This window comes from Mastomys coucha, unplaced genomic scaffold, assembly GCF_008632895.1.
Source record: "Mastomys coucha isolate ucsf_1 unplaced genomic scaffold, UCSF_Mcou_1 pScaffold21, whole genome shotgun sequence".
Taxonomy (NCBI): domain Eukaryota; kingdom Metazoa; phylum Chordata; class Mammalia; order Rodentia; family Muridae; genus Mastomys; species Mastomys coucha.
The window spans coordinates 48,755,723-48,768,376 of record NW_022196904.1 but is presented as its reverse complement, the minus strand read 5'-3'; the positions used below and the strand labels follow the sequence as shown (position 1 = coordinate 48,768,376).

Below are 12,654 nucleotides of genomic sequence, written 5' to 3'. Positions count from 1 at the left end.
AACCTATTGCTTTTCAGTGGAGGAGTTCTTTAATATCATGAGTTCCTAACATTCGTCATCAGGGGGCTGAGTAGCTGACAGCACAGGTATTTGTAGATATTAAGATGCACTATGCCTTAAGGCAGTTGGTTTTGATACACATGGGAAAGAATAGGCAGACTCTTTCTCTGATTGTGGCAACTGAGAACAAGGCAAGAATACTGATATCTTTGAGGCTTATCCTGTTCATCAAGGTCTCTCCCAAAATCCTGTCTTCATCATTCTTGGTCTGGCTACCTTGATTGGCTCAGGAGACTCCTGATGCTCTTATTTCTTTAGCCAGAATGTAAAATAACATCACTGACACACTGAAGACCAGATGGTAGCACCAAGTGCAAATGGTGAAGACATTGTACTGTGTTTCTCCTCTTTGCTTCAGTCTGCAGGATGCTAAGGTGGAAGGCTTTTTCAAACACTTATTGCAGAGTTCTGTCTGCTTTAGTCTCCTTCCTCAGTGCCTTGGTAAGTGCTGTCTATAGTGAGTCTACAGCCCTTAGACAGGCTTTGGTTGAAAGCTATAAAAGTATCTTTCATTTGGCTAATGTAACTGTCATCTCAGAAGCTTGCTGCTAAATAAACTCACCATTTCTAGTTCTTTCTGAACTTGCTGGCTGGTTCAATTCAGCAGGCTTGGCTCAAACGCATCTCTAAGCTGACCAATTCACTCTGGCTTCTTCAGCTTCTCATTGAATTGAATTGCTCTGCCTGGCCTCAAACGAACTCTAGCAAGTTCTTTTCTAATTTTCTGGCTCCTTCTTATTCTTTTGCTTCAACTGCCTCTGCTGATCTACCTGAACTACACAAATTCACAAATAAACTCAATCCCACTGCCCTGCAATCATTGTACTTACTCTCCACTTACTGACTCTACTCCACTTCACTAAATTCAACTAACTGAACAGAGAGCTGACTACTGAGTGCTGGGATTAAAGATGTGTACCACCATGCCTGGACCTAAGCTTTTCTTTACCTGGAACTTGCCCTGTGGGCCTTATATTCAGAGGTCTGCTTGCCTTTGACTCTTGGGATTAAAAGTGTTTGTGGATTTCAGCCAGAGTAGCTACATTGCTGGCTAAACTTCCTCTATAACAAGCATTTCATTTCTGTGCATCTGGGAGGCACTGGCAGCCTTCTCTCTGGCTTGTGTTTTTGAGGATGTTGTTTTATCAGATAGCTTTGCTAAGACAGAGATAATATCTCCCTCTGGAGCAGCAGCAAGCTTTGCTCTTCACTATTATAAAAATAGCATCTCATTTGGGAACAAAGGCTGTACACTTTTCTGGAATTGCATTATAAACATCTGGGGCTTTCTAAGCTCAGGGTGCCTCAATTGTAGCATAAACCCACAGCAAATGTGGACTCCATCAAGCCACTTTCATAGTCTCCACTGGGTTTAGAAGACAAATAGCCTATGACAAATATGAGGCAATAAATACTTTTGTTGTAAACCAAGGAATTAGGTTTCATCTTCTAGCATCCATAACATGGAACAATTACCTCTGGGCAAAAACAAAACTCAGAGTTCCTGAGACTTTTGAAACTGCTAATGCCCCTTGCCTATCAAACCTGTAATTTATATCTATTATAGTCTCATCACTCTCTGTTTTTAGGAAGGTATCTAATCCACTGCTGTTTCTTGGGTATATGGATGTACATGTGTGTGCACAGCAGTATGGATGACAGAACCTGATATTGAAAGTCTTCCTCTATCATGCTTCATCATATTTGTTTGAGGTAGTGTCTCTCACTGATCCTGGACCTCACTTATCTCATCATATTGGCTGGCCAGAGAGCTCCAGAGAACCTTTTTTTCTCTGCTTTCTCTGTGCTGGAATTACAGGTATGCATGACTATGCCCTGCTTTTTATATGCAAGCTAGGGACCTGTAGTAACAAATACTTCATTTATTGAACCATTTTTCTATTTTCTTTTTAGTGCCCAAGCTCTATATGAAGATCTCAAATTCTTTTTGACATATACTTGTCCTCTTTTGAGCTTGTTCTTAGTTTATAGCACAAAAGGATATGTGAACTAATCTTGTACTTTTCTTGCCACTATGCTTGGTTTATCCTCTTTCTCTGTGGAGTTCTGATTCCATTTAGTGGGTATTGTATTTAGAAGCTAAAGATGTGTACTCAGCCTCAGTCTAAGCTGAGAGTGATTGCATTTTTCCAGAATTTGCATTTGGTCTCAGAATTAAGAGTCATAAGTCGACCAGTTATGCTATGTAAGCCTCAGAAAAACCTCTAGACAATGAAGCTTTGTGAATTACAATGCCAGAGGGACAGCCCCCTAAATATTACCCTTCTGACACCAACTCCAAGTTCTGGAAAAAATTCAGTCCCTCTGCATATAAGCTGTTCACTAGAGGGCAGTAGGAGTAACAGTGTATCAAAGTGTATGCAGAGAAAGGGTATAGACTAAAATTCACCCAGGGAAGAAGCATAGTTGTGTCGAATGCAGAGCCAGTTTCCTCCAGTTCCACAGAGTCTTAGGGTGTGTTACCCTCTTGGTGTCTCTGCATGGCACTGTGCATGAATGTGGATCCACAAGGAGGGCTTGGAAGCCTCAGTGTCTAGACATTTTCCGGAAGATCTCTCAAGTAGCAGGACTGATAGATTTGATTTACAATCCTTACTTCTGACACCAACTGCAAATTCTGGAAAACTGCAGTTCCCCTCAGGACAGATTACTCACTAGGGGACTTAATGACTCCTGGAAAGATGGTTTTCTCACAGCATAGTCAATAAGGAAATGTGACCTACTCTCCAGGTTAGTACCCTGTGGTACAAAGTCCTTACCCCAGTGTTCTGTCCAGTATGGCCACTGCCTATAGAGGCTGGGAGTTGTTAGATGAGGTGTTATGGCTTCAATCCAAAGTTATGGTAGTGATGAAGGGAGGGACAAGACTGCTGGGAGCTCTTTAGAAGATCAATTCAAGCCCTGATTGGCTATATGTTAATTGCTAGTAAAAAGACAATGATAATTCCCTCAGGGAATGTCTTCACTCCAGGAAGTTCATGAATTGGTGAATAAACACACATTATTGGTATTTTAACTTTGTTTTCATCTTTAGCACTTACCCCTCCCAAAAACTCCCTAGAGATTTAAGAATGAGGTTGTTTGGGGAGGCAGTCTGCAAAATCTGGCAGTGCTAGATACTAGAAACACAGTCACTACTGGCTTGTTGAACTGCTGAAAGATAAAATCACAGTCATTACTGGATTGTTGGTGAATAACTTTGCTCCATTGTCTGGTTGGGCTTAGCATCACACTTCCTCTGTCTACGTGATCATGTCTGGAAGAGCGTGAGTACTTTAAGACTCAGGAAGCAAAGGACTGAGGCAACACTGCTGCTGTAGTGTAAAGTGGTGCATGCACTGCACTGATCACCATGGACTGCTGGAGTGTAAAGTGGTCCATGTACTGCACTGATCACCATGGACTGCTGGAGTGTAAACTGGTGCATGTACTGCACTGATCACCATGGACTGCAGTAATGTAAACTGGTACATGTACTGCACTGATCATCATGGACTGCTGGAGTGTAAAGTGGTCCATGTACTGCACTGGTCACCATGGACTGCTGGAGTGTAAACTGGTGCATGTACTGCACTGATCACCATGGACTGCAGTAATGTAAACTGGTGCATGCACTGCACTGGTCACCATGGACTGCTGTAGTGTAAAGTGGTGCATGTACTGCACTGATCACCATGGACTGCTGTAGTGGAAACTGGTGCATGTACTGCACTGATCATCATGGACATTGGAAAACATAAATAAGAAGAACCTGGATATAGAGCTATTGTGGCAGTAGGCTATGCACTATTAGATAGAAACCTGACAAATGCTGTGAGCAAACTGCAGAGATCCTTGCATATCCATCATTACTTATAATAGCCACGATGTAGAGACAGCCTAGATGTCCATACTGATAAAGAAGAAAGAAAATGTGGCATGCATGCACACATGGGAGTTCTGCTCATCCAGGAGAAACAAAGGAATTATGTCTTTTGCAGAAAATTGATAGAACTAGAGATTATCATAGTATTTGAAAATAAATAGAGAAGCTCAGAACAACAAATATGGCATGTTTTCTTCATATGTGAAATCTGGACTTTAAAAAAATTATACGATGTGAAAGTAGAAGAGGGCAATTTGAGGAAGAAAAGGGTCAGCAGGATGGGATAATGGATGGGATGTGAAGGTGTCCAAAGTGCATTCTATTTGTGTCAGAAATGATATAATAAGACATGATTTTCTGCGACGAATATATACCTCAAAAACCAGTGCCGTTAGTGTGGTGCTGTGAATGTGGATTTGTGTTTAGAAGCTCCTTTGGGGAGTTTATTTATTTATTTATTTATTTATTTTTGGTACTTGTTTACATCTTACTGTGGAAATAATATCTCTGCTTTAAAAGAGTCCATCAGAATTGTCGGCATGTTACTATGAAGGAATTACTTTTGTTACTATACTCAGTAGAATGACAGACATACCAGTCTGCAAGGTAAAATCTGATCCTCAAGTGAAGAAGATGGAGCAGGGATGGCTACCTGAGGCTATTGCAGTTGATGTGAAGGTGAGGACAGTATGGCCCTCATTTCTATCTCAGTAGGGACTGCATGTCACAAGACAATTTTATCCTTGATGCTTTCTCAAGGAGCACAGGAGGTTCTTATTCTTCCTAATAAAAGGACTTTAATAAAAGGTCAACTACTTTTTGTTATTTATGAGCCTTTTGCTTATTGGCAGCAGAAGGTCCTAAGGACCAGTTTAAGTTTAGACAACAGGGTGCTAATACAGAATCTAATATGGACCAGCTAGAACATGGCTGAAATTAGAATCATGGAGTGTGATGGCAATTCCTGCAGTCCAGAAATGGAGAGCACACCTGTGATCCTATCTTGAGGCTAGAAGATACAGTTTCTGACCCTGATTTTGACATGGGATGATACATTCTTTTGATCCAGATCTTGAGGCATAGTGGCTATGAAAAATTCAGGCCCAGGCATGGCTTTAATCTCAGGAGACTGAGACAAACAGATCTCTGAGTTCAAGGCCAGCCTGGGATAGAGCATGTTCAAAATCCAGGCATGCTGATACACACACATTTAATCTGGACCACACCTTCTGCTGAAGGCCTACATAAGGACAATGGAAGAAGGAAGGCTCACTCTTCGTCTGCTTGCACTTTCTTTGCCAGCACATCTGTTGGAACCTATTTCATCGGAATTCCAGTTTATACAGAAGACTAGCTGAGACAACTATCCTCGTGGCACTGAGCAACTACCAGATTCTTGGACTTGCCATTCCTAGCTGCACATTGTTGGGTTAGCTGGATGGCAGACTATAAGTCATTACAATAAATTCCGTTAATATATAGAGACGTTCCATAAATTCTATGACTCTAGAGAGCCCTGACTAATAAAGGGGGCGATGAGTAAATGCAAAATGGCTGACACTGAATGTTCAAGGAACCCCAAGGTAAACAAGAGTATAATCTAATGTATGACTACTTTTTTTGGTATATGTCTCTTTTATGTGATTCTGTATAAATAAAATATTGAAGTCAGATGCCTGTGACTTTGCCTTCACCATCCTGTGTTTATTTTTAGGTCTGTGTGCCTGCTTACAAAGACCTATGTGTCCATCAACCTGTATGCCTTTGCCCTCCTGTGTGCTTTTGGGTGCTGAGTGTGCCTGCCAGCCTGGTGGCCTGTGTGCTGAGGCATAAAGCATGTCTTTTCTGCTTGTGGCTTCATAAAAATCTCTTTGACCAACTTGCTTTCTGAGACCCTCCTTTCTGACATGGAAGCTTGCATCTTACATGTCTTATCAGTAAAAATGAAATTTCCTTCAAGGAGGCTGCAGATAAATCATTTATTAATTGCTTGTATTTGTACAAGATACATATACAATAGGAAAGGGAGACAGGGCCCAGGAAGTGGGCAGAAGACAACATTGAGAGACTGGATGAATGTGGCTATTGTGCTTCAATATACTCTAGCTCTCAACTGGCTAGTAGCCAAAGCAAAAAGAGAAAGTGGGTAGGTTCAGGGGTTCTTTTCTAGAATAAGCATTTCCCCATCTTTATCCATCTGTTTACCAAGCAAATGCTTTCTGGCTGGACATAAATAAAACCCAGTTTTATATACAAAACATAACTTTCACATTGACTGACAAGATAGAAGTCATGTTTAAATCTTTACTTTGAACTGGTGGGTATTTAAGGAGTTTAAGTGGTTTCTGACAAGAGTCATTGGTTGTACATGGCAGTTGTTGAAGAAGAAGTCACACCTTATGCTCTGCTGGACCCAGGTGGGACTAGCAGATGTTCTGTAGCTTCCCAAGTTTCCTTATTTTACTCCATCCTGCTACTTCTGACAGTACTGGTACCTTGGTGAAGGTCTGCATTGCCTAGACAGTGGGTCACACACATCACATACTTGGAATTCTACCAGCATCTAAAGGTCTACTCCCAAATTCTCAAAAGTGGCATGCCAATGGTCTTAGAAGCAGGAGAATGGCTGTTTTTTAGCCAGATTTTGCTGCACACACATGTTCCTGACTGATGATAGAGTTGTGCCCCAGCAAATGTTGTATAAAAAGAAAGAGTCAAAGGTGCATTGAAATAAATAGATCTACTGTGCATCAAAGCTTAGCAATACTGCACATTCCAGAATATAGTTGTCCATCCTTTTATAGACTGGCTAATCCAGAATTTCATCTTCCTTCTATTGCCTGGCCTCACAGCAGATTCTACACATATCACTAACGAAGAGAAAGAGAAAATTTCAAAATTAGAAGTGTTTTACTGAATGCATAATAGAGTCAATAACTCCAAAGTTGACCCCTCCCCTAGGCTGGGGACTGACTCTTTTTAAAACCAGCTACTATTCCTCCATTGAGAAGTAAAGTCTATCTATCCACTCTCTGGAAACTGGACTAACCTGGTACTATATTAAGTAGAATAGTGTGTTCAACACTCATGGTGCTAGCGAAGTTCTACCCCCCCTTTTTTTTTTAATGTTATGAGGTCTTAATCCATAACTCAGGCTGGCTTTCAATTTGAGAGCTTCCTGTCTCAGGCTCCAACATAGTTGGGATTAAAAGCCTATACCACTATATCTGCCTGGATCTAGCTGTTAACGGGATGGTTCATCCCTGCTTCCTTCCTTCTGGAAACCATCTGCCACATGCGGGAAGCCAGTGGTTTGTGAAGCGTGAGGTAGCATATGGTGAGGTTCTGGCCTTCACCTAGATGTGCAGTGACTCCTGTGCAGAGAGTGACTGGAAAAATGTCAGGGGAAATAGCAAATGCTTTGCTGAGTCCTTGACTTAGCAGAGCTGCAGGGTTGTTTTTGTGGGGCTGTGTTTTGGGAGAGCTTTGTTACATAAACTCCAAACCAATAACCTGAGTTTCAGAAAGGGCTGAAGATTGGCAAACAGCACAAGAAATTGGTCCGGTATTGGGCTCTTTGAGAGTGCAGAAACCTGACAGCCATCGTAGGTTCATCTGGCCAGCCAGCTGCTGCTTAGATTCTGTCAGTCTGAGGTCCTTCTGATAGATCAGAAGGTAATAGGAAGGGGTAATTTCTTTGTTTTGTTTTTCTTTTTGAAGCATGTGATTTCACAGGTTCCAGTCTCTGGCATTCCAACCAGAAGTAAAGAACAAAACCCCCAAATAACCAACCAACCAACCAACCAACCAACCAACCAACCAACCAACCAAACAAAAAATCCTTTCCATGAGCTTGGGTAGTCCCACAGGGACTGAAGCAATCAGTGTGTTTAAAGGAGCAGCATAAAGGGTTGCAGAGATGGCTCAGAGCATCAGATGGTTAAGGGCACTTGCTGTTCTTCTTTCTAGAGGACCCTGGTACAGCACCCAGGTTGGGCAGCTCCAACTATCTGTAACTGTAACTGATGTCCTCTTCTGTTTTCCTTGGGCACTACACTAACACATAGTGTTCAGTCATGTACATGTACACATGTATATTTTATATATATATATGTATATACATATATATATATATAAAATAAGTAGATATTTTGGAAAAATACTAAAAACAAAGGAATGTTATATGTCCCAGGTAGCCTCTATAAGAGGTTGAGTGACTGCCATTAACATTAGCAGCTTAAGAGGCCTCAGAGGTCCCAGTATTGAGTGCAGAATCTAACAATGTCATCAGCAGATGCTCCTAAGTTCTGATAATGCTACCTATGCCCTCTATCTCAAGCGCCCCAGCTCAGTAGGAAAGCACTTGTCCAGCACATAAAGAGCATTGGGTTAGATGCTTAGTACAAACAAATGGAATTAGTAAACACTTTCAAGTGCAGTGTAGTCTTCCGGTTAGATGCCGGTGGGCACACGCTGCATGAGCAACACTGCCCAGGAAGAACCCAAGAGATGGTTTTCCTTTGCTCTCTTTCCTCGAGTACAAGCACAGCAGTGACCTCATGACCTGTCAAAATTGAGGTAGTGGGAGGTCACAGGTATCGGAGCAGAATATTTATTTCAATTTTCACTAAGTATTTCTTGAGATGAGTGGAGATAGCAAGTAAGACTCTGAGATCCTCAAGATTACTGGAAGAACTTACTGTGATGGTGGACTGCCTCCTTCTGACAGTACTGGAGAGACACTGGAAATATGAATTACTCAAGGTTCAACTTCTTCAATGTAAAACTGAAACTTTGTGTATCATGGCCTGCAGACAATTCCTTATAATTGTAAAAATAAGAGAGAGAGAGAGAGAGAGAGAGAGAGAGAGAGAGAGAGAGAGAGAGAACTGAATCAAGCCTATGATTTCATTCTCCAATCCACAGGATTATAAAGTCCATAACATACAAGTGAGATGTGGGGTACTATATAAGAAAGAATGCATCAGGAAGAAATTCACCCAGAATATTGGAGTTGGCTTAGCTGAAGCTGAGAACCATGAAACCCAAAATTTCCAATAAAACTTGAGAGCATTTGCACTGATGTTCACTTTACAGCCTTGCTAGCATGTCATTCAACTGTACATGAAATATCTCCTCCAAATTCACCCTATGGTGTGGATAATTATGTTCCCCAATCTCTTAAGTTGAAGTTAGCAAGGCTAAGAGCTTGATGGAAGATGAGGATTATAGTAACTATTTGTATCAGCTGGGCAGAGTCAAGAAAACAAATGTTTAAACAGCAAAAGTAATAGAGTTACAGATTCTCTAAAGGGGCCAGAAGAAATCACCATTAGGTTACTCAGATATTAATAACTGCAGATCCTACCACTCAGGGCTGAAAGAACTAGAAAGATTGGCATTCTGCTGAGACAGGCTCTTCTTCTGCATGGGCCCTGCTGTGTATTACCGTTGCTATGGGAGCCACACTCTGTCAACCCCATACAGAATCTGCTAAAACTACCAGGGCTGTTGAGGCCTGGGTTGCTACTGTTGTCACTGCTAATAGCTCATAGCTGTCTGTCATCAGCACCTATAAGATTCAACAAGGCCACTGGGGACTGTACTTGTGGGCAACCAATAGGGAACAGTTACTGCTACAGAGGCATTATCTGAAGTATCATGCTCTTCTTTAAAAGTAGCATCATTCCAGTCTTCCAATAGTTGAATCAACAATCTATAGGGAAGGAAATCTGGGAAATGTAGTTTGACTCAGTGCATTCAAAAAAGGTAAAACATATCCCACGATATGAAAGAAGATAAGATAAGGGCAAGCAAGAAAATGATCACAATAAGCCAAACCTTTGAACAATAGCTACCCATCCCCAGCCTTATCTGAGTTATGTTTCTATACAGCTGAAATGCTCAGGTTTGTGTTTGGGGAGTATCTAAAACTGTAGGAACAGTCTTACTCACTGTCTATCTGTGTTGGCCACAGCAGACAGCCTGGGGTGAAAACTTTAGTTAACAATGGTTGAAGCCAACAAGGACTTCTGAAGGGAAGTTAGATGGAGAGGCATTCTGATAGGTCTTTACTAAGGGCATTTTTGTTTAAGAACTAAACCTTAAGTTTTGTTCTTGATTCTGGAAGGGGTGAGGAGGTAGGGTGGATCTGGGAGAAGTTAGGGTGAGGAGTTGGAGTGAATATGATGAAAATACATTTTATGAATTTCTTCAAGAATTAATAATAAAAATATATTTTTTAAAAAAGAATTTGCCTTATGTTACATGATGTACAATTCCTGAAGCAATAACTTGCAAATTACTCAAATGATCCTTATAGCTATATTTTATGTAGACTCCAAAGCAAGCTGAAAATGTATAATTAGTATTCAGTTAAGGAACGAAAGTCTACCTTTGTGTGATAACGTAACTTCTCCCAAAACAGACTCTGACTGCCATTCATGCTGTTGGTTTATGAATGGTCTGGAGTCTCCTTGGTCCAGATTCCTGTTTTCTTAACCAAGTTTTATTATGCAGTGGTTCTCAACTTGTATGTTGGGACCCATCTGGGGGTCGAACAACCCTTTCACTGGGATCACATATCAAACATCTTGCATATCAGATATTAACATTGCAATTCACAACAGTAGCAGAATTACAGTTATGAGGTAGCATTGAAATAATTTAATGGTTGGGGGTTGCCACGACATGAAGAACTGTACTAAAGGGTCACAGCATTAGGAAAATTGAGAACCACCAGCACTAGGTAAGCAACTGGAGCATGGTGGGGTTGGTGACAAGGTTTACGTAAGCGCTAGGAATGGCACAGGGATTGCCATTCAAACATTGATCCATTGCAGGTATGCACTAACACATGCAGGATTGGGTTACCATGGCAAACACGCAGGTGTACACACAGGATTGATTTCCAGCATTTAAGATTTCAAGGACTTCTACTTCTGAAAATTTGTCTTTGCTTAGAAGCTTGAGCCTAAAATTGTAATTCTACTCAGAGACTGCTTCCATGCCTCAGTTTCCTGTAAGTTGTAAGGCAAAGTGTGAGCAGATGAATAAATGAATGTGGCCTCTCCAGCTGCCTTTTGTATTACTCTGCAGTCTTCCACAAAGTCGTTTCTTCTGGGAGGCTGCTTTCTTAGTATCTCAGCCTTAGCGACTCCCCTTCAGAAAGCTTCTTCCCAACCCACAGGACTGCAACTGGGCAGGTCCTGAAATGTGGCTCCTCTGTTCACTGACAGTGTTTCTAATTTGTTCACCTCTTAAGAACTGGCCATAGGAGAATAAGGACGGGGAATTTGCCAGAATATAACAGCCTGACCACTGTTTGTATGCCATACTGTGAAATACTGAGTGCTTTACAGAAAGAAAAAAAAAGTCGTCTACTGTTCCCACACCGGGAGTCGAACCCGGGCCGCCTGGGTGAAAACCAGGAATCCTAACCGCTAGACCATGTGGGAACTGACGAATACAGCGCTTAGTTTCAATCTATTGAATCATTCAAAGCTGCTTCCGCCTATAGTGCCCCGCCTAGTGTTTCGGCAGGCTGTCTCTGCGCCTGCGCAGCAGTACTGTGTCCTCGGTCCCTGCAGTGCTGTAGGCATTCTCTCTGTTTGTGCGGCTTTACTGTTCTCTGGGTCTCTGGTCTTTGGCGTTGTAGACCGCTCACACCCAGCCCTTAGATTGGCCTCTGTTTCTAAACCTCGGTTACACTCTCTGCAATGCAGTAGGAGAAATAACATTTTTAGTGGATCAGCACACTGGTGCAGAGAAAGGGTAGGACCGGAGCCTTGACCTCAAGGTACAGAGCCCGGGTTTGGTGCTGAGACTATTAGACCGGCTTTTCCAAATACAGTTTAGATCGCCATTTTCACTGTTTGATTTTCACTCATTGAGATTAAATCAAACTCTGAACTGAAACGAAATGAATGAAATCCCCAAATAAGGGCTGTTTTGCACAAAGGGCCTTTGAGGTTCTATTTTAAGATCTGACGTAGATCTCCTTATGTTATTGAAGGGAGGAGGGTATTTAAACTCTGACAATAGAATCTTAGATGTCTTCATGGTGAACGAATTCAGAATACTCGCAAGCACTGTTGGGAAGATGCCTCTATAAATAAGGTCAACAAGCAGCCAAAGCACTGTAAAACGTTCATTATACACTTAGCATACAAAGAGTATCATCGACTGGGACTGAGGAGGGCAGGAATCAGAGAAAGGCTAAAAAGAGACAGTTCTGACTGGACACGGAGAAGGTACGCTTTGCCGGTACCATACAGTTACATTTTAATTGATTGACAAAACTGATTTGTTCTAGAATTCTGAGTTAATTTCTGAACTTGGGGATGCTAGACATACTCTACCGTAAGTTATAGGCCCGTACGACAATTTAAAACAGGATAAAATACCCCTGTTAAGGAGAGCAACAGAGGATGGAAATACACAGCCCCCAGAAAAGGCTTGCACTTAACCCAGGCATTTCAATTCCGTATTCCCTATGGAGCCTTGTGGCAGTCACATTTAGCAAGGATTTTGGGGGAGTTGGCTGACTCCTGGTAGCAGCAAATAATGCACAGGTACTTGGGAAGTCTGGGTCTTTGGCTTGCTTCTGTTTTTCAAAGACAGAATAAGGCCATGTATTTATCTTCCTCACAAATGAGTTAGAATGGCACGCTTTTTCCTGCCGCGCCGCGCCTTGTAGTCGCTGTGGA

General features: G+C 41.8%; 1 non-coding gene across 1 annotated transcript; it reads right to left on the bottom strand.

The window, feature by feature from the left end:
• Positions 1 to 11,331: 11,331 nt before the first annotated feature.
• On the bottom strand, positions 11,332 to 11,403 carry Trnae-uuc. The gene has a single exon. It is a non-coding gene; the product is annotated as a tRNA-Glu (tRNA).
• Between the last annotated feature and the right edge of the window lie 1,251 nt (positions 11,404 to 12,654).